Source organism: Pleurodeles waltl, chromosome 1_1 (genome assembly GCF_031143425.1).
Source record: "Pleurodeles waltl isolate 20211129_DDA chromosome 1_1, aPleWal1.hap1.20221129, whole genome shotgun sequence".
Classification (NCBI taxonomy): domain Eukaryota; kingdom Metazoa; phylum Chordata; class Amphibia; order Caudata; family Salamandridae; genus Pleurodeles; species Pleurodeles waltl.
In genome coordinates this window covers 409,394,791-409,415,149 of record NC_090436.1, presented here as the reverse complement: position 1 = coordinate 409,415,149, position 20,359 = coordinate 409,394,791, and the positions used below count along the sequence as shown (strand labels likewise).

Below are 20,359 nucleotides of genomic sequence, written 5' to 3'. Positions count from 1 at the left end.
TGGGGTCCTCTAAGGAGCCCCCAAAGTGCATGGAATCATACAACCAATACTGGCAACAGTATTGGGGTATGATTCCGACATGTTTGATACCAAACATGGCCAGGTTCGGAGTTACCATTTTGTAGCTGGACACAGGTTGTGAGTGACCTGTGCCCAGAACACGGGTAAAATGGCTTCCCCGCACTTACGAAGTCCAATGTAATGGAGCTGAAGTTTGTAGGGGCACCTCTGCTCATGCAGGGGAGCTTTCACACACAGAGACATGCACCCTGCCCTGTGGATTAGGAGGGCCTACCATAGGGGTGACTTACAGTGACCTGGTGCAGTGACCTGTGGGGAAAGAGTGCATGGACCTTTTCACGCAGGCAGCAATGACAGGCCTGCAGACACATTTTGCATGGGCTCTCATGGGTGGCACAATACGTACGGCAGCCCATGAGCAACCCCTGGTGTCCCAATGCCTTGGGTACCTAAATACCATATACTAGGTATAGGAAGCTGGCTCTACATATACTATATCAAAATGAGATATAGTGTGCACAGGGTCCAGGGGTACCCCAAGATGCTTGATGGACGCAATAATAAATAATACTAATGCTCTATTTGTGGTAGTGTGGTCGAGCAGTTAGGCTTATCAGAGGGTAGTGTTAAACATTTGTTGTACACACACAAGCAACAAGTGAAAACACACACTCAATGACTTAACTCCAATAGGTTTTATATAGAAAAATATTCTTTTGTTAATTTATTTCTAGAACCACAAGATTCATTTAGCAGGTAAGCACATTAAAAGAAAGGTACTTTACACAGTAATACTTAGAACTTTGAATGGAATCAACAATGTACACAGTTTTCTTTAAAATATCAAAAAGCTATTTTAAAAGTGGACACTGCAATTTTCAACAGTTCCTGTGGGAGGTAAGTAAAGTGCAGTTTTTGAGGTAAGTAACAAACTTATGGGTTCAGTCTCCGGGGCATGGGTAGCCCACTGTTGGGGGTTCAAGGTAACCCCAAACACCCAGCACCAGCAACACAGGACAGGTTAGGTGCAGAGGTCAAACGGGAGCCAAAATAACATGGGCCCTTATGGAGACAGGGGGTACTCCGGTTCTGGTCAGCTTGCAGGTAAGTAACCACCTCGTCGGAGGGCAGACCAGGGGGATTTGGAGGAGTACTGGAGGGGCCCCAAGTAGGCACAAAAAACACACCCTCAGCGACTCGGGGGCGGCCGGGTGCAGTGTGCAAACAGGGCGTCGGGTTCTCAATAGAACTCTATGGAGGGGCCCGGTGGTCACTTAGGCGCTGCAGGCATGGCACACTGGGGGAGCCTCTCGGGCAAGTCACCAACTGGGCAAGGGTGAGGGCTGCCTGCTGGTCGTGGCTGCACCGGTGGTCGGTTTCTCTCAGGCCTAGGGGCTGCGGGTGCAGTGCTTCTCCAGGCAACAGATATCTTTGTCCCGGGCAGTCACGGTCAGGCGGGTCATCGGGATTCCCTCTGCAGGCATCGTCGTGGGGGTTTGGAGAGGTCAGCCCAGGGTGGACATGTCATCAGGGTCGCCTGGGGATCCTCTCTGGCTAGTCGGTTTCTCTGGACATGGGCCGGGTGTATCGGTTGCAGAGTATTTGGGCTCACGCTTCTGGAGTGAGGTAAGAGTGTAGGATGCTGGCCTGGCTTATAGTGGGTACCTTGTGGTACTTACACCTTGTGCCAGGTCCAGTTATCCCTTATTAGTAGATTAGTAGTGTTCTAGGAACTTAGGCTGATAGAGGTAGCTATAGCAGAGCAGCTTAGGCTGAACTAGGAGACATGCAAAGCTCCTACTATACCACTTATATAACTTAGCACTATATCGTAAGAAACACAATACTCAGAGTTACTAAAAATAAAGGCACTTTATTTTAGTGACAATATGCCAAAAGTATCTCAGAGGAAATACTCCCTTAGGAGGTAAGTAAAATACACAAAATATACACACAGAACAAAATCAGTTAAGAAAACAGTTAGCAAAGTAGTGCAAATACTGTAGAACACAATAGAATGCAATAGGAGACAACAGGCCTAGGGGCAACACAAACCATATACTCCAAAAGTGGAATGCGAACCACGAATGGACTCCAGGCCTAGTGTAGTGTGTAGAGGGTCACTGGGAGTGTAAGAAAACATTAAGGGTGTCCAAGATACCCCACCCCAAGACCCTGAAAAGTAGGAGTAAAGTTACCCTACTACCCAGGAAAGACAGTAAAGTCGAGATAGGGGATTCTGCAAAGACAACAAGTGACTGCAAAGCACTGAAGGCGGATTCCTGGACCTGAGAATCTGCAAAGGAAGGGGACCAAGTCCAAGAGTCACGCAAGTGTCCAGGGGGGGCAGGAGCCCACTAAACCCCGGATGAAGGTGCAAAAGGGCTGCCTCCGGGTGGAAGAAGCTGAAGATTCTGCAACAACGGAAGGTGCCAGGAACTTCTCCTTTGGTCAGAAGATGTCCCATGGCGTGCTGAAGGATGCAGAATTGTTTCCACGCAGAAAGTCCGCAAACAAGCCTTGCTAGCTGAAAGAGTTGCGGTTGAAGGTTTTGGATGCTACCGGGGCCCAGGAAGGACCAGGAGGTCGCCCCTTGGAGGAGGATACAGGGGGGCGCTCAACAACACAGAGAGCCCATGCAGAAGCAGGCAGCACCCGCAGAAGCACCTGAACAGGTGTTCAGAAGATCTGAGCACGGCGGTCGTCTCAGCACAACAAAAGAGGGTCCCACGAAGTCGGAGTCCAACTCAGCGAGTTGGGCAATGCAGGACGGAGTGCTGGGGACCTGGGCTAGTCTGTGCACGAAGGAAGTCTTGCAAAAGTGCACAGAAGCCCTAGCAGCTTGAGTTCACGCAGTACACAGGATTACTCTCTGGCGTGGGGAGGCAAGGACTTACCTGCACCAATTTGGACAGAAGGGCCACTGGACTGTCGGGGACACTTGGATCCAGCTCCTGTGTTCCAGGGACCACGCTCGTCAAGATGAGAAGGGACCCAGAGGACCGGTGATGCAGAAGTTTGGTGCCTGCGTTGGCAGGTGGAAGATTCCGTTGGCCCACAGGAGATTTCTTCTTGGCTTCCAGTGCAGGGTGAAGGCAGACAGCCCTCAGAGCATGCACCACCAGGAAACAGTTGAGAAAGCCAGCAGGATGAGGAGCTATAATGTTGCTGGTAGTCTTTTTGCTACTTTGTTGCGGTTTTGCAGGCGTCCTGGAGCTGTCAGCGGTTGATCCTTGGCAGAAGTCGAAGAGAGAAGTGCAGAGGAACTCTGATGAGCTCTTGCATTCGTTGTCTGATGAGAAACCCACAGGAGAGACCCTAAATAGCCCTCAGAGGAGGATTGGCTACAGAGAAAGGTGAGCACCTATCAGGAGGGGTCTCTGACGTCACCTGCTGGCCCTGGCCACTCAGTGTCTCCATTGTGCCCTCACACCTCTGCATTCAAGATGGCAGAGGTCTGGGACACACTGGAGGAGCTCTGGGCCCCTCCCCTAGGGAGGTGCTGGTCAGGGGAGTGGTCACTCCCCTTTCCTTTGTCCAGTTTTGCGCCAGAGCAGGGCTGGGGGGCATCCCTGAACCGGTGTAGACTGGCTTATGCAAGGAGGGCACCATCTGTGCCCTTCAAAGCATTTCCAGAGGCCAGGAGACGCTATTCCTCTCAGGCCCTTAACACCTATTTCCAAAGGGAGAGGGTGTAACACACTCTCTCAGAGGAAATCCTTTGTTCTTCCTTCCTGGGACTGGGCTGCCCAGGCCCCAGGGGGGCAGAAACCTGTCTGAGGGTTGGCAGCAGCGGTAGCTGCAGAGAAAACCCCAGAGAGTTAGTTTGGCAGTACCCGGGCTCTATGCTGGAGCCCCGGGGATGCATGGAATTGTCCCCCTGATACCAGAATGGTATTGGGATGACAATTCCATGATTCTAGACATGTTACATGGCCATGTTCGGACTTACCATTGTGACGCTACATATAGGTATTGACCTATATGTAGTTCACGCGTGTAATGGCGTCCCCGCACTCACAAAGTCCGGGGAAATTGCCCTGAACAATGTGTGGGCACCTTGGCTAGTGCCAGGGTGCCCTCACACTAAGTAACTTTGCACCTAACCTTCCCTAAGTGAGGGTTAGACATATAGGTGACTTATAAAAGTTACTTAAGTGCAGTGTAAAATGGCTGTGAAATAACGTGGACGTTATTTCACTCAGGCTGCAGTGGCAGTCCTGTGTAAGAATTGTCTGAGCTCCCTATGGGTGGCAAAATAAATGCTGCAGCCCATAGGGATCTCCTGGAACCCTGGGTACCTAGGTACCATATACTAGGGAATTATAAAGGTGTTCCAGTGTGCCAATCAGAATTGGTAAAATTAGTCACTAGCCTGCAGTGACAATTTTAAAAGCAGAGAGAGCATAAACACTGAGGTTCTGGTTAGCAGAGCCTCAGTGATACAGTTAGGCACCACACAGGGAACACATACAGACCACAACCTTATGAGCACTGGGGTCCTGGCTAGCAGGATCCCAGTGACACATATCAAACACACTGACAACATAGGGTTTTCACTATGAGCACTGGGCCTTGGCTAGCAGGATCCCAGTGAGACAGTAAAAACACCCTGACATATACTCACAAACAGGCCAAAAGTGGGGGTAACAAGGCTAGAAAGAGGCTACCTTCCTACAGAGAGTCCCTTTAAGGATTGTTTCTTTGTCTTCTTTTTGGACAGGTCTGCTGTCCACAGGAGTTTCTTGGTCCTCGGTCATGCAGGCATTCCCCTGGAGACTTTTCAGGGGTCGCTGGTTCTGCAGAACGCGTTGCTTCTTTTCTTGCAGCTTTTTGAAGCAGGAGACGGGGATGAGTCAGTTGTTGTCTCCTCTTCTGTGCGGGGTTTTCAGCTCAGAAGTCCTTCTTCTTTCTTGAGGTCATCAGTGTTAGAAATGGGGTCTCTAGTTGGCAGTCAGTTTGCACCCTGTCCAAGTTGGGACCCTCACTCTAGTCAGGATAAGGGAGATACCCGCTCAGATAACCCATGCTCACCCCCAGGGTAGCTTGACACAAGCAGTCAGGCTTATCTCAGGAGCAATGTGTAAAGCATTTGCACATAACACACAGTGATAAGTGAAAACACTACAAACAGACACCACACCAGTTTTAGAAAAATAGCTAATATTTATCTATATAAAACAAGACAAAATACAATAAAAATCCAACATACAGTAATACTAATATGAATTCTGCAAGATTTGCTCAAAAATACAGTTCCTTGAAGTTGATACCACCACCTGGGGCTATCACGGCGTTGTAATAAACAAAACCAACAGTTCAGGCTGGCTGCGGCATTGTGGGCCAGCTACGGTGTCGGGAAGACCCACAAACAGTACCCTGGATTTGCAGTGCATTGTGATCCTCGCGGTGAGCTCCGGAGAGCGGCGTCACTGACGTCACGGTGTCGATTCCGGAGTCGGTGTAGGAGTCGTCGGGCCCTTGAGGTCACATGCGTTGCAGATCGAACTCCAGGCTGATGAAGTCAGGTGGGCCGGCGTGGATGGCGTCGGGGCTGCGGTGCGAAGCGGGACAATGCGACGCGCGGTGCCCACAGGTCACAGTGCAGGCAGTGGCTCGGAGATGGCGTTGGTGAGACCAGGGCTGCGGTGTGAAGCGGGGTGGTGCGAAGTGCGGTGTCCACAGGTCACCGTGCAGGCAGCGGCATCGTCGCTGCTGAAGCGCTGTTGTTGGTAGACCCAAGCCAGCGGTGCGGGATGGGACGGTGCCTCGTGACCCTCACTAGCAGTGTCCACAGGCCACAGTGCAGGCAGGATACCTGGTGACGACACAGGAGTCGATGGTGCTGGCGTCAGTGGACTGGGGTTGCGGTGCGGGATGGGACGGTGCTTCGTGTACCTAACAAGCGGTGTCCACAGGCCACAGTGCAGGAAGCGGCGCCGGTGCCAGCAGGGGCGGCGGTGCCCGGAATTCCCAGGCTGTGGTGGGAGCAGGTGATGCCGGAGTGCGGGGTCCACAGGTCGCGGTGCGAGCAGCGGCTTGGTGAAGTCGTCCGATGATGACGTCGGGGAGACCAGGGTCGCGGGGAGAAGCGGGGCAATGCGACTCTGTGTGGCATTGGCAGGTCACGGTGCAGGCCAGCGTCGTTGTTGGTGGCATTGCAGTGGTTTCTCCTCTTGAACAGCTAAAAACACACAGTTCCTAGCGCTGCAGGTCAAGGAAACTGAAGTCTTTGGTGTCCCTGAGACTTCCAACAGGAGGCAAGCTCTACTCCAAGCCCTTGTTGAATTTTGTCAAGCAGGACACACAGCAAAGTTCTCCCTTTGCACTCTTTTCGGGCAGAAGCAGCAACTGCAGGCCAGTCCATCAAAGCAGCACAGCAAAGGGACAGTACTCCTCCTGCAGCTCTTCAGCTCTTCTTCTGGGCAGAGGTTCCTCTCGATTCCAGAAAGATTCTAAAAGTCTGGGGTTTTGGGTCCCCTTCTTATACCCAGTTCTGCCTTTGTAGTAGCCCTGTAAACATGGCTCAGACCTGCCACTGCAGTGTCTGTGTGCGCAGTTTTAAACTGGACAGGGTGCAAACCAACTGCCAACTAGAGACCCCATTTCTAACATCCACCTACACAAGTGAGGTATCATTTTTACCGGGAGACTGAGGGGAACGTTGGGTGGTAGGACATTTGTCCCAGTGTGGTGATCCCTCACAGAAATGTGGGGGGAATTTGATTTTTTTAGCTAAGAGGATTCTGGGTAAGAAAACACTGGGGGACCCACGCAAGTCACACCTCCCTGGACTCCCTCGGGTGTCTAGTTTTCAGAAATGTCTGGGTTTGGTAGGTTTCCCTGTATGGATGCTAAACCCAGGACCAAAAACGCAGTTGCCTCCCCCGCCAAAACAGGTAGTTTTGTATTTGATAATTTTGATGTGTCCAGATAGTGTTTTGGGGCATTTCCTTTCACGGGCACTACGCCTACCCACACAAGGGAGGTACCATTTTTATCAGGAGACTTTGGGAACTCTGGGTGGAAGGAAATTTGTGGCTCCTCTCAGATTCCAGATCTTTCTGTCACCGAAATGGGAAGAAAAAGTGTTTTTTTGGCCAAATGTTGAGGTTTCCAAAGGATTCTGGGTAACAGAACCTGGTGAGAGCCCCACAAGTCACCCAATCCTGGATTCCCCTAGGTGTCTAGTTTTCATAAATGCACAGGTTTGGTAGGTTTCCCTAGGTGCCGACTGAGATAGAGGCCAAAATCCACAGATTGGCACTTTGGGGAAAAAACAGCTCTGTTTTCTTTGGGAAAATGTGATGTGTCTACGTTGTGTTTTGGGGCATTTCCTGTTGCGGGCGCTAGGCCTGCCCACACAAGTAAGGTACCATTTTTATCGGGAGACTTGGGGGAACGCTGGGAGTGAGGACATTTGTGGCTCTTCTCAGATTCCAGAACTTTCTGTCACCGAAATGTGAGGAAAAAAGTGTTTTGGGGCAAAATTTTGAGGTTTGCGAAGGATTCTGGGTAACAGAAGCTGGTGAGAGCCCCACAAGTCACCCCATCTTGGATTCCCCTAGGTGTCTAGTTTTAAAAAATGCACAGGTTTGGTAGGTTTCCTACGGTGCTGGCTGAGCTAGAGATCAAAATCCACAGCTAGGCACTTTCCCAAAAAATATGTCAGTTTTCAATTTAAAAATGTGATGTGTCCATGTTGCGTTTCCTGTCGTGGGTGTTGGGCCTCCCCACGCAAGTGAGGTACCATTTTTATCGGGAGACTTGGGGGAACACAGAATAGCAGAGCAAGTATTCTTGCCCCTTGTCCTTCTCTACAATGTTCCTTCCAAATGTAAGACAGTGTGTAAAAAAAGACGTCTACTTGAGAAATGCCCTGTAATTCACATGCTAGTATGGGGACCCCAGAATTCAGAGATGTGCAAATAACCACTCCTTCTCAACACCTTATCTTGTGCCCATTTTGGAAATACAAAGGTTTTCTTGATACCTATTTTTCACTCTTTATATTTCACCAAATGAATTGCTGTATACCCGGTATAGAATGAAAACCCATAGCAAGGTGCAGCTCATTTATTGGCTCTGGGTACCTAGGGTTCTTGATAAACCTACAAGCTCTATATAGCCCCGCAACCAGAAGAGTCCAGCAGATGTAACGTTATATTGCTTTCACAAATCTGACATCGCAGGAAAAAAGTTACAGAGTAAAAGGTGGAGAAAAATGGCTGGGGTTTTTTTCAGCTCAATTTCAATATTTTTTAATTTCAGCTGTTATTTTCTGTAGGAAAACCTTGTTATGATCTACACAAATGACCCCTGGCTGAATTCAGAATTTTGTCCACTTTTTGAAATTTTTAGCTCTCTGGGATCCAGCATTGCTTTCATACCCATTTCTGTCACTAACTGGAAGGAGGCTAAAAGCACACAAAAAATAGTAAAAATGGGGTATGTCCCTGTAAAATGCCAAAATTGTGTTGAAAATTTTGTTTTTCTGATTCATGTGTGCCTGTTCCTGAAAGCTGTGAAGAAGGTCATTTTAGCACCGCAAACCCTTTGTTGATGCCATTTTCAGGGGAAAAAATCAAGCCTTCTTCTGCAGCCCTTTTTTTAACCAATTTTTTTTTTTAAGTTCACTGTATCTTGGCTAATTTCTTGGTCCCCTTCAGAGGAACCCACAAACTCTGGGTACCTCTAGAATCTCTAGGATGTTGGAAAAAAAGGATGCAAATTTGGTGTGGGTAGCTTACGTGGACAAAAAGTTATGAGGGCCTAAGCGCGAACTGCCCCAAATAGCCAAAAACGGCTTGGCACCTGAAGGGAAAAAGGCCAGGCAGTGAAGGGGGTTAAACGTTCCCGTCACATCTTCAGCTGACTAGGTATATATGCGTTTATCTGGTAAGTAGACGTTTATTACCAGGATTACACTGATGCCCTGTCCATAATTTAGTGCGCTCAGATAAAGCGAGCCCTAAAATCAGTTGCATTTCATTACGTTCGGTGGGGATAGAGAGACCTACAAATTCCCTAGAAATGGATACTGGGTAGTGTCACCGCCCTACAGCGGCAGGGTGACCCCAGCGTGACCTCTCTCAGTCCTTCCTCGTGACTGTATGTACTTCAGTCACTGCCCAAGTGTGTCAGATGCGTGAAACAACATTGTTCGGTGTGCGCACGCGCTTTCCAGTTACCGCCCCCCATCACCCAACACACATACACGCATACCTCCCAGAGCTGCGCTGGGCGCCGCCATTGGACAGCCAGTCTGTGGCGAGATGGTACGTTGCCGTCTGATCGTCCACAGCGGAAGCCGACCGGGCGAGTTGTCTCTGACAACGGCGGTGACGTGCGGCGGCGCAGCTCGCCATTGGCTGGCGCATCGTACCATCGCGTGTGCGCGCGGTAGCCACGGCCTCCGCCTCTCTGCGGCTAGGGCTAATCCCCGCCGTCCTGGCTGGAGCCGCTGTCACTCGCGCTGAGGCGGCGGCAGAGGTGTAGCTTCCTTTGCGTACCACCAGCGTCTTCCCACCGCCTCCCAGCCAGAGAACCGGTAGGTGGGCTGTCTGGGCGCTCTGCGTTGGGTCCGCAATTGGCCTGTGGTGCCGAGGACATCGCTTTGACCTTCCAGTGTAGATTCTCAGCGCGGCCTACGCTCGCCGTTGTCTGTTTGCATTGGTCGCAGGTTTGAATGTTCGCTAGGATGGTACTTGTACCACAGGATCCTTGCCTTGGGTCATCTGACAGCCCATATGAGTCCTTGACGTTACGGGGCAGATACTATTGAGTGCGTCCTATTACTTGGAACAGTGGTTGCAGGATTTTGAGGCGACTACCTAACATGTTTCCCGAATTAGAATAATGCGTGCTAATTGAGTGTGGTTTCCAACGGGTCTACTTCGTGAATTGGAACGGTGCCTATCAGTTGCACCCATATGAATTGTAAAATAGCTTGCTAGGTGGGAACAGTGTATATTGAATATTCACTGAATCGAAACATTGAATTATAGGCTCCCAATTTCTGAAACCAAAAATGGCTTTATTAAATTGGATTATTACTTGCTGAATAGGGATGGCGCTGATCAATATATCCCTCTTGAGCTTGTATAGCGTCTTCCGAATATGCTGCCTGAATTTCAACAGTGCTTGCTGAAGGATGCCAGTGTCTCTTGTGTTGGGACACTGCCTCCTTAATGGTTGAGAGAAACAGTAGCATAGTTACAAAGGCTTTTTGGAATACGTAAAATACTACTCGTAGTACTTTTTTACGTACTCTTACAAATACATGCCAACAGAACCGATTCAGTCGGGAGACGCCCAATTTATGAAGCCAAAAATGGCTTTATTTTACGTCTCCTGCCTACAATTGCCTTTGCTACAAAATGTCACGATGGAAAATACATTTCACCGTTTTTTTTAAACCTCCACTTTATGGTTGTAGTAAAGTAATGGGTTTTTTATTTGCATAGAAATATTAAACTATCAATTATAGTAAATTGTACAATTAGTGCAATTTAAAATCCTGGTAAAAATGTTCATATGACCACTTGAACGAACAGACTGATTGTAAATGATACTGACATAGATCTAAAACATTTGCCCATCTTCTGTCTTGTGAAGCTTATTGATTACTTAATAGTGAAACGGGTGGCTACAATAAATGATGACTTCAAATATTTTTCCCCAGATGAAGGATGGCCAGACACAGATATGATAGGCTCATTGATTATCTCCTTGCACCCACAAATTCTGTATGCTTTAGATGGTAAACAAGACAGTTCTATACCTCTTCAAATCATGTGATCGGAATATAGAAAATATGGAATCGTAGATACTTGTTTTAACAGGCTGGATCCAAAAGGAAAGTTCGATATCCTTTACTTTGATTAATAGATGACTCCATTGTATTATTGGCATGTTTATAATTTTCAAAAATATATAGTCTGCTATTGATGTTAAGAATCTTTCGAATTAGGGCTTTCCATTCCCGGTGGGGAGTATGTGCAAGATTAGTTAATGAAGGCATGTTATTATTTGTGATAACCCTTCAGATATTTCCAACCCTCAGCGTTCAGTTTGGGTTTTAAATTAAACTAAGTTTCGCAGCAATGAAACATTTAATCAGTTTTTATAGCCCAGATACAATTGCAAATACAGTTTGGAAGTCAATAATGATGGCAATTTGACCTCGTGATTCGTAAACTCAGTAATGATTTTATCTCCTTGATGTGGATTTTATGAAATTTGTCTTTAATATGGAACTCAATAATAAAAGGAGCATATAAAATAAATTAAGTCTGCTTTATGATGATTACTTTCAGTGATCGACTGCCTACTATAAATGCCAGAAAATATCTTAATTGATTTTGTAAAAATGGTGGCTTTCCAGTTGTAAAATGTTGGCATGTATGCTTATATTGCTTTGTGTAGTGGTCCAGAGTATCTAAACGGGGATATTCATATACATTTAGTATAGATAGAAAGGATTGTGCCCTTTTTGCAATTTAACTAACAAAGTTAGACGTTTTGTGGCATGTCACAAAACATAAGAGAACACAAAGTAATACACACAGTATTACTTTCTATACTCTTACATGCTTTCATGAACAATCCCAGTGTCTGTTAAAGAATAGTGGGTCAAAATGGCACTCCTTGTAGGCATGTCTGCATGCCCCCCCTGAGCTAGGTAGTTGTAGTGCCTTCCTGAATGGTACATTAACATGGACTGTCTGTTGTGTGTTGCCTTCACACCTAACCAGGGACTGTGCCATGGCACAGTCCAGGTTTCCACATTGGTTGTGATGTTTTCAGCACAATTTCATATTATACACTCTCCAGTTATTCATTTATTCAGGTACTGTGAACATAAGTACAGTGCATATCTCATAGGTTAATATACTGAAAAAGAGAAACTAAGACTTGAATGGAAAAGCATTGTCTTGCCTAACTGGAGATAAAGAAGGCGTCTATACTATTTAATAAATATTTTGCAGTGGCCCTCTCTAACCCATCTGTCAAATCCAATTTGAGTATAAATTGGGCAACTTAGAATTTTATAATCTCATCAAATTTATATCCACCATTAGGAAAAAGGGAGTTCTAGTACATTCCCAAACATTGTGAACTGTTTAAGCTCCTTCCAAAAATTAGGTAAAACCATGTTTTCTTCAAAAACAAATTTCCAACAATGTTGACATACTGACCCACAACCTGAATGCCTGTTTAATGTGACATAGATATAATCTCCCAAGCTGTTACTGATCGGTGCCGTGGCTCCCATTTGTTGTGGACTGGACACAACCAACTCACTGAGAAGATCATTTGTGTTGACGGTGGCCTTGAGGCGCCACGCCTGGTTGATGACATCTGGATGTCCAACAGTCTCTCATGGACTTGCCCTTTGATGGCACCCGTCTCTTTGGAGACAAAGCAAACTCAGCGCTAGAGAGGTTCAAGGAGTCCCAGTCTACATTTCCGTCCCTTGGCCTTTTGGCTGCCCCTCACCCACCACACTCCGCTTTTCGCCCCTTTCGTGGTGAAAGGGGCTCCCTGTCGCGTCCTTTCCCTGCAAACCACCGAACCGCACATGCTACTCGGCTACTGCGTGGCTGGGGATGCGGAATCCCACATGCTCGTGGGACATGGAACCAGTGGTCTGCTCAGTCAGCCCCTGCCACAGCCTCCAAACCCTCCTGTCTGTTCCACCATATCCGACAAGTTATGCCATCACCTGCCCAACTGGAAATCCATCATGACAGACAGGTGGGGTTTTGCAAATAGTCTGAAGTTGCTATTCTCTCCCCATCGAGATTACCCCTCCGGCCATGCCTACATCTTATGGCTGCTTACCGGAGGATCATCTAGCACTTCTCCACGAGGAAGTCACGGCTCTCTTGGCCAAGGGAGCCATAGAGAGGGTCCCCATACCAAAAGTAGGTTGTGGTCCCCATACCAAAAGTAGGTTGTGGTTGTTATTCCGGCTACTTTCTGGTGCCCAAAAAGGACGAGACCCCACGTCCTATCCTAGACCTTCAGGCCCTCAATCTCTTCCTCAAGGAAGAGTTCAGAATGCTCCCTCTGGCTCAGGTCCTGTCTGCCTTGGACCCAGGAGACTGGATGGTAGCATTAGACTTGCAGGACACTTACTTCCATATAACCATCTTGCCTGCCCACGGGTGCTACTTGTGATTTGTGGTAGGTCATGAGCACTTTCAATTTACAGTGCTTCACTTCGGCCTTACCAGCGCCCCTCGGGTGTTCGCAAAAGTGCTGGCAGTGGTTGCAGCTCATCTGAGCAGGTTAGGGGTGTCAGTCTTCCCCCTACCTCAATGACTGGCTGTTGAAGGCGAGCACACTCCAGAAAGTCGTCTCCCAACTTCAGACAATGGGGAACCTTCTGCACTCGCTGGGGTTCACTATAAACATGCCAAAATCACACCTGACTCCTTCTCAGACACTCCTTTTATCCAAGCTGTTCTGGACACAGTGCAGTTTTGGGTCAAGCCTCCCTAAAAGCTAGTCCAGGATAGTCAGGCTATGATTCTGATGTTTCATTCTCTATCCTGGATTTCGGTGAGAAAGATTCTGTGGCTGCAGGGCCTCATGGCCTCCTGCATCCTGCTTGTGACGCATGCCAGGTGGCATATGCAGACTCTGCAGTGGACCTGAAGTTCCAGTGGGGGAAGCATTAGGGGAATCCCTCCAACATGGTCCAGATCTCAGAGGGAACTGCAAAAGACCTGCAATGGTGGTTTTTGGATCACAGTTGGGTCAACAGATCTCTCTTCCCTTCCCCAACCAGATCTTATAGTAGTGACAGATGTCACTCCTGGGACAGGTGGACACATGGGAGAGGCGGAGATCAGAGGTCTCTGGTCTCTGGCAGAGTCCAGACTCCACATCACTCTTTTGGAGCTCCAGGCGATCAGGCTTGCATTGAAAGCATTCCTTCCTTCTCTAGGAGGGGAAAGTGGTGCAAGTGTTCACGAACAACACTACCGCCATGTGGTACTGCAACAAGAAGAGCAGGGGGGGGTCTTGGACTCTTTGTAAAGAGGCTCTGCCCCTCTGGGCGTGGCTGGAACATCAGCGCATAATCCTGGTGGTTCAACATCTGGCAGACTCTATGCATTGATGGCTGAGTTTGTCTGCCCTGTTGTTCATAGTCGATCACGTATGGCGTCTCCATCTGGAAGTGGTGCAAGGCCCCTTTCGGCGATAGGGAGAGCCTTGGTTAGATCCTGTTTGCCTCCGCAGAGAACATGCATTGTCATTGGTTTTGAGCGTTGGAGTTCCCAAGCCGGCACTAACTCGTCGACGCTTTATGTCTCGAGTGGAACTCTGGCCTCCTTTATGCCTTCCCACCTATACTCTTCTGTCCAGAGTTCTGAAGAAGATCAAGTGCGACCGGGCCGAAGTAATCCTTGTGTCTCCGGACTGGGCACGATGAGTATGGTATCTAGAGCTACTGAGCATGGCTATGGTTCCTCTGATCAAACTGCCCCTTTGAGAGGATCTTTTGTCGCAACAGCAGGGAACAGTTTTCCACCCAAACCTGTCCAGTCTTTGCCTTCTTGCTTGGAGATTGAGCTGCAGCAGTTGACAGCTTTCGGCCTTCTGTCCGATGTCTGTGATTTCATTCTGGCAGCATGGTGTCCCTCCACCAAAACGGTATATGCCTGTCGTTGGCATACATTTGTGGCATGGTATACCAACAAGTCTGTTGATCCCCTTTTTGCACCTCTCTCTGAGATTCTCTTGTTCATTCTTTCTTTGGCCTAGCATAGCTCTGCTGTGGGCACTCTTAAACTTTACTTATCGGCCATTTCAGTCTTTCTTAGATTGCCAGACCAACCTTCCTTATTCAAGTCTCCCATTGTTGGAAGGTTCCTTAAGGTACTTGCCCATTTGTTTCCTCCAACCCCGTTAATTATACCCCAGTGAGTCTTGAACCTGGTCCTAATATACCTTTTGTGTGCCCCTTTTGAGCCGCTGCACAATTGTCCCTTGCGGCTCCTAAGAATCAAGACTGCTTGTCTTCACTTCTGCTCACAGAGTAAGTGAGCTTCAAGCTGTTCCTTCCAAGCCACCATTTTTTCTGTTCTCCCTCACAAAGTGGTGCTCCGTACAGGGGCCTCCTTCATTCCTTCCTAAGGTTGTTATGCCTTTTTTAGATAGGCCAATCCATCACTTAGCCTACTTTTTACGCACCCCCACATCCATCTCATGAAGAGGAGAGACTCTACCGTCTAGATCCAAAAAGAGCGTTGGCGTTCTACCTCAGTCGTGCTAAAGATTTCCAAGTGGTTGATCAGCTCTTTGTTGGTTATGTGGGTGCGAAGAAAGGGAAGGCAGTGCAGAGACATACCATGTTGCGATGGGTACTGCTCTGCATCGAAATGTGCTATACTTAGGCAAAGAAGCAACCCCCTGATGGTTTGCATGCTCACTCCACCAGAACAACTGCTGCCACCACAGTGTTAACACACGGAGTTCCTGTCCTGGATATCTGTCAGGCAGCAACATGGGCATCCCTGCACATGTTCACTAAACATCACTGCCTGGACATTTAGGTCTGCAGAGACTGCTACTTTGGCTGTTCGGTCCTGCACGACTTCCTTGTATGATCTTGGCTTGCAGCCCACCGCCAAGGATGGTAATGCTTGGGTATCTATTCTAAGGTAAGGAATCTGCAAGTAGAAGTCTCTATCAGATGAAGAAGTTACTTGCCTTCAGTAACGATTTATCTGGTAGAGACATATTCTAGTTGCAGATTCCTTACCCACCGCCCATCCTCCCCTCACTGAGAACTGATTTCTTGGGACAGGGATTCCCTTTTCAGGGCCCTAGTTTTGGCGCACTATTCTCAGTGTTCTTCATGGCTCCACGCTACTGGTGTGGAAAGTCATGAAAAGAAACTGACGTCAGCGCGCCGGGGTGGTACCTATAAAAGACTGCGATGTCATCACAGCGACCACAACGCAAGCGCAGTCAACCGACACCACCTGACAGAGCGCAGGGTTACTGCTTGAAGCAGAATCTTCAGATCCAGCCTGACGTCTGGAGGAAATTCTAAGATGAGGAATCTGCAACTAGAATATGTCTCTACCAGTTAAATCGTTACCGAAGGTAAGTAACTTGTTCATTTAGTAAAATGAAAAGGTCTTTGCCAACCAGTCCTAAAAATACTATAGTGCTGTACAAATGCTGATAACCTAAGCCGCTCTTTTTTCTTACAAGAAGTATGCACCCATATGCATTTTACTGCAGATTCTGGCTTTTTTATGTTTTACACAACCCATTTCAGCCTGAGAATTGGGAAGAACAGATTTAATAGTGACCTAATGACGCAATAGGTGCATCCCGTTTCCAAGGGGATACACAAGCCTTCTCCAATCTGTTTTATTTTTTTATTTTTTTTGATGTTTTTTGGCTTCTGCTGGCATGTCAGTCTAGACAAGGGTTACAGGCAAGTATTATTTTGCTGATTAGAGCAGCAGCTGGGGGGGGGGGGGGTGAACAGAACTGTATGGGAACAGTGGGACCAAGATTTATGTATTTGTTTTCCCAGCTTTATAAAGTGTGAACTCGACCCGAACGCATTGGAGCGATTTTCATGAGCACATTACACACGGTCATTCTTTCAGGCTTGGGGAGTTTAAGTGATTAGCTCAGAACAGTGGTCGAAGCACATTTAAAAAAAAGTATGGGAACTGTGAAGAATTGCTTCAGCATCTGGCTTCGAGTCCAGAGATGTGAGGGGCCCATTGCCACGTAGTGTGATTGCTCTAAACGATCAGACAATTTTACACCACAAATGGAGGGTAAATGAGCTCTTGAAGGGAACTTCCTTAACCTCTTTACATCAGATGCAGTTTCGGCTGAATTTATCACTGTGGTCACCATCTGTTTCACGGGACTCGGAACCACTGGACAGTGAGGGTTAGGCATTCAAAATGGCCATTGAGATCTCAAGTATGTAATTTTTGTAGGAAAGTACCCTCTTTTTGGCATGGGTACCCCCACTTTGTGCCTGCCCTCAGTATGCTTGGACTGTTTTTTTTACTGGGATCCTGCTAACCAGGACCCCATTGATTGCGCTCTCTCCCTCTTAATTTGGTCGCTTAGGACTTTTGCACACCCCATACAAGTCCCTAGTGTATGGTACATAGGTGCCCAGGGCATTGGGGCACCAGGGGTTCCCCATGGGCTGCAGCATATATTGTGCCACCCAGGGGAACCCATGCAAAATGCGTCTGCAGGCCTGCCATTGCAGCCGCATGAAAAGGTGCATGAACCCTTTCACTACAGGTCACTGCACCAGGTCACTGTAAGTCACCCCTATGGTAGGCCCTTCTAGCCCAGAAGGCAGGGTGCAGGTACCTCTGTGTGACAGCACCCCTGCCTGAGCAGAGGTGCCCCTACGAACTCCAGCTTCATTGCACTGGACTTCGTCAGTGCAGGGAAGCCATTTTACCCTTGTACTGGACACAGGTCACCTGTGTCCAGCTACATAATGGTAACTCCAAACCTGGGCATGTTTGGTATCAAACATGTCCAATTGGTTGTATAATTCCATGCACTCTGGGGGCTCCTTAGAGGACCCCCAGTATTGCTCCTACCAGTCTTCTGGGGTTTTCCGGACAGCCTGCACTGCTGCCACCCCACAGACCTGTTTCGGGCCTCATGCTGCTTGACCAGCTCAGGCAGGGGAAGGCAGAACCAAGGTATTTCCTGTGGGAGAGGGAGGGAACACCCTCTCCCCTTGGAAATAGGTGTGATATGGCTTGGGACAGGTAGCCTCCCCAAGCCACTGGTATGCTTTGAAGGGCATATTTGGTGCCCTTCTTGCATAAACCAGTTTGCTCCAGTCCAGGAACCCCCCAGTACATGCTCTTACGTGAAACTGGACCAAGGAAAGGGGAGTGACCACTCTCCTGTCCATCACCACCCCACATGTGGCGCCCAGAGCTCCTCCAAGTGGCCACTTGATTCTGCCATCTTGAACCCAAGATGGGCAGAGGCCCTTGGGAGCATCTGAGTAGGCAGGTCAGGCAGATGATGTCACAGCCCCCTCCTGATGGATTGGTCACCTAGCAGAGTGACCACCTCCCTTCCTGGGCTATTTAGGGTCTCCCTCTTTGGTGGGGTCCTCAGATTTGAGGTGCAAGATTCCAGCAGAACTCCTTTGGAATGTTTACTTCATCTTCTGGCCACTGGAACTACACCTGGTCTCTTCAGGAACCAACAATCTGCGACTACTTTGCTTTGCAACATTGTTTCTCTGGCTCCTTCCAGCAATTGCAACATTTCCCCAGCTGTCCATCCTCTGAGGTCGACGAGACTCCAGCCTGCACCAGGAAGTAAGAAGGAATCTCCCTTGAAATGGAAGAGTCGGTCCCCTGCATGTGCAGGCACCAACTGCAACTATGTCCCGCTGCCTGGCTCTGCTTTCCTCCCGAACTGCGCAGATCCTCCATCACAGGTGGTGGTCCAGAGTGGTCCCCTTGGTCCTCTCTACCAGCTGTCCAACTTGGAAGAAGGTAAGCCCCTACCTTTCCTTGCAGGACAGTACCCCTGTGCAATGCAACACTTGCAGCTACCAAGGCTTGTTTGCCCCTGCTCCAAGGGATCTTCATGCTTTGTGTAGCCCTGGCCCCCAGCGACATGTGACTCCTCTTTTCAAGTGTGCTGAGTAGGCCTCACTGCGACTGCTGTGCCTGCTGCCAGTTGGTTAACAGTGGGCCTGCCTCCTCTACAAGTGCTGAGGGTCACCTCGGACTCCCCTCCTTGGGTTGAGTCTTATGGACCTTTCTGGTCCTCTTTAGCCTTGAAACACTTATTTTCCTTCTTTTGCATTTGCCAAGGCTTGTTGGGGGGTCTTCCTGAACCACTGACCAACTACAACCCGACAGCCGATGTGGGACACCATCTGCATCACTTCATGGACTCCTTTTCATCTCCTGTGCTGCACAGTTGGTTTTATTTGTCCCCCATCAACCTGGTCCTGCATCCACTGGATGGGTAGTGGCTCCTGCCAAGACTGGACAATCCATCACAAACTGGACTTGGTCCCTTCCTTTGCAGGTTCTCTTCTGCCAGAATCCACCCTTGGGTCCTTTCAGTCTGATTTGGGTCTTGTATAATTATTTTCCTAGGTCTTCCTATTGGTTTTGGAGGAACCAGGTACTTATCCTTGGGTGGGGGACGATAGCTCACAATCCACTTTCTAAGTATATGGTTTGGCCCTCCCCTATTTTCTAATACTTTTTCCAGTGCTTGTTTTTATGCTCCTTACTGATTGCGGTTGTGTATATTATTAGTGTGTCACTGCCGAAACTTCGCTAATAAGGGATACCTGGACCTGGTATAAGGTGATAACACCATAGGTGCTCACCACACTCCAGGCTTGCTTCCTACAATTTTGTCTTCAGACTGGTTTGCTACCATTTCAACTAATGGCAAATAATCCCTTTTCAGCTCCCCAACAACATCCTCTCTTTTCAATTCACTGCAAATCACCTGAACAACTGTATGAGGTGTCTTTGCTCTTGAGGATCAGGAAAACAGTTTGCAGACAAGATGGTCGGTCATCTGTAGTTCAACTGAATGTAAAGTCTTAACTGCGCATACGGTCAGAGGCAGACGGTAGACTCACCTTCGCCAAGAGCATACTCCGTACCTCAGTTAAACTGGGGTCCTGCCGACAGATCGCTGATTGCCCTGCGCTGGAAGTGCCGCTGCATGCCAAAGTGAGAGTGCTGCCTTGGTCAAGGTTTCAGCTGCTGCCATGGGGAAAGTGCTCCGTTATTATAGTGCTTTGTGGTGCCTCTTGGAAGGACAAGGTCTTCAATGCAGCTTTCGCTGGACCAGCCAGCGCAGAACCACAGAGCACCAACTTAAAAGATTTTGGCCCTCAGTCTGAAATTCCTGGAAGCATACTGTCTTCAACACTGGCATGCCTTACCCCAATATGGCAGCTGCTTGAGACACTTCCAGGAAAAGAACCTCAACAAAACAAGGCGAACCAACAGGTATTTCATTGTTGCTTGGGACCTCTCACATGCTGCGGCCCCCTTTCCCAGGCACTGGTTAGTGGCCCATTGCTTATGATCAACTGGCTCTGGCGCATTGCTTACAAATGTGGCCTGCCTGCCTCCAACATGGCCGCGGCTTGAGACAACTCAAGAAAAATGACCCTGCAATATAGCGTTTTTCTCAATCGTGATGCAAACCTTCCTGTCCTCCTCTGCCTACAGTTCTACTAGCTAGCCTTATTGAAGCCTTCTACGCTTTGTTCAGGTTCCTGCAATGTTAAAATAGCTCTGGCACCAGAACCTCA

General features: G+C 48.4%; 1 protein-coding gene across 1 annotated transcript in view; it reads left to right on the top strand.

The window, feature by feature from the left end:
- Positions 1-9,232: 9,232 nt before the first annotated feature.
- Positions 9,233-20,359, top strand: part of HMGCR (3-hydroxy-3-methylglutaryl-CoA reductase) — a 94,589-nt gene continuing 83,462 nt past the window's right edge. Inside the window, exon 1 of the mRNA XM_069223756.1 lies at positions 9,233-9,571. The gene's annotated coding sequence lies outside the window, so the exon portion shown is untranslated. The remainder of the gene's footprint in view (positions 9,572-20,359) is intronic.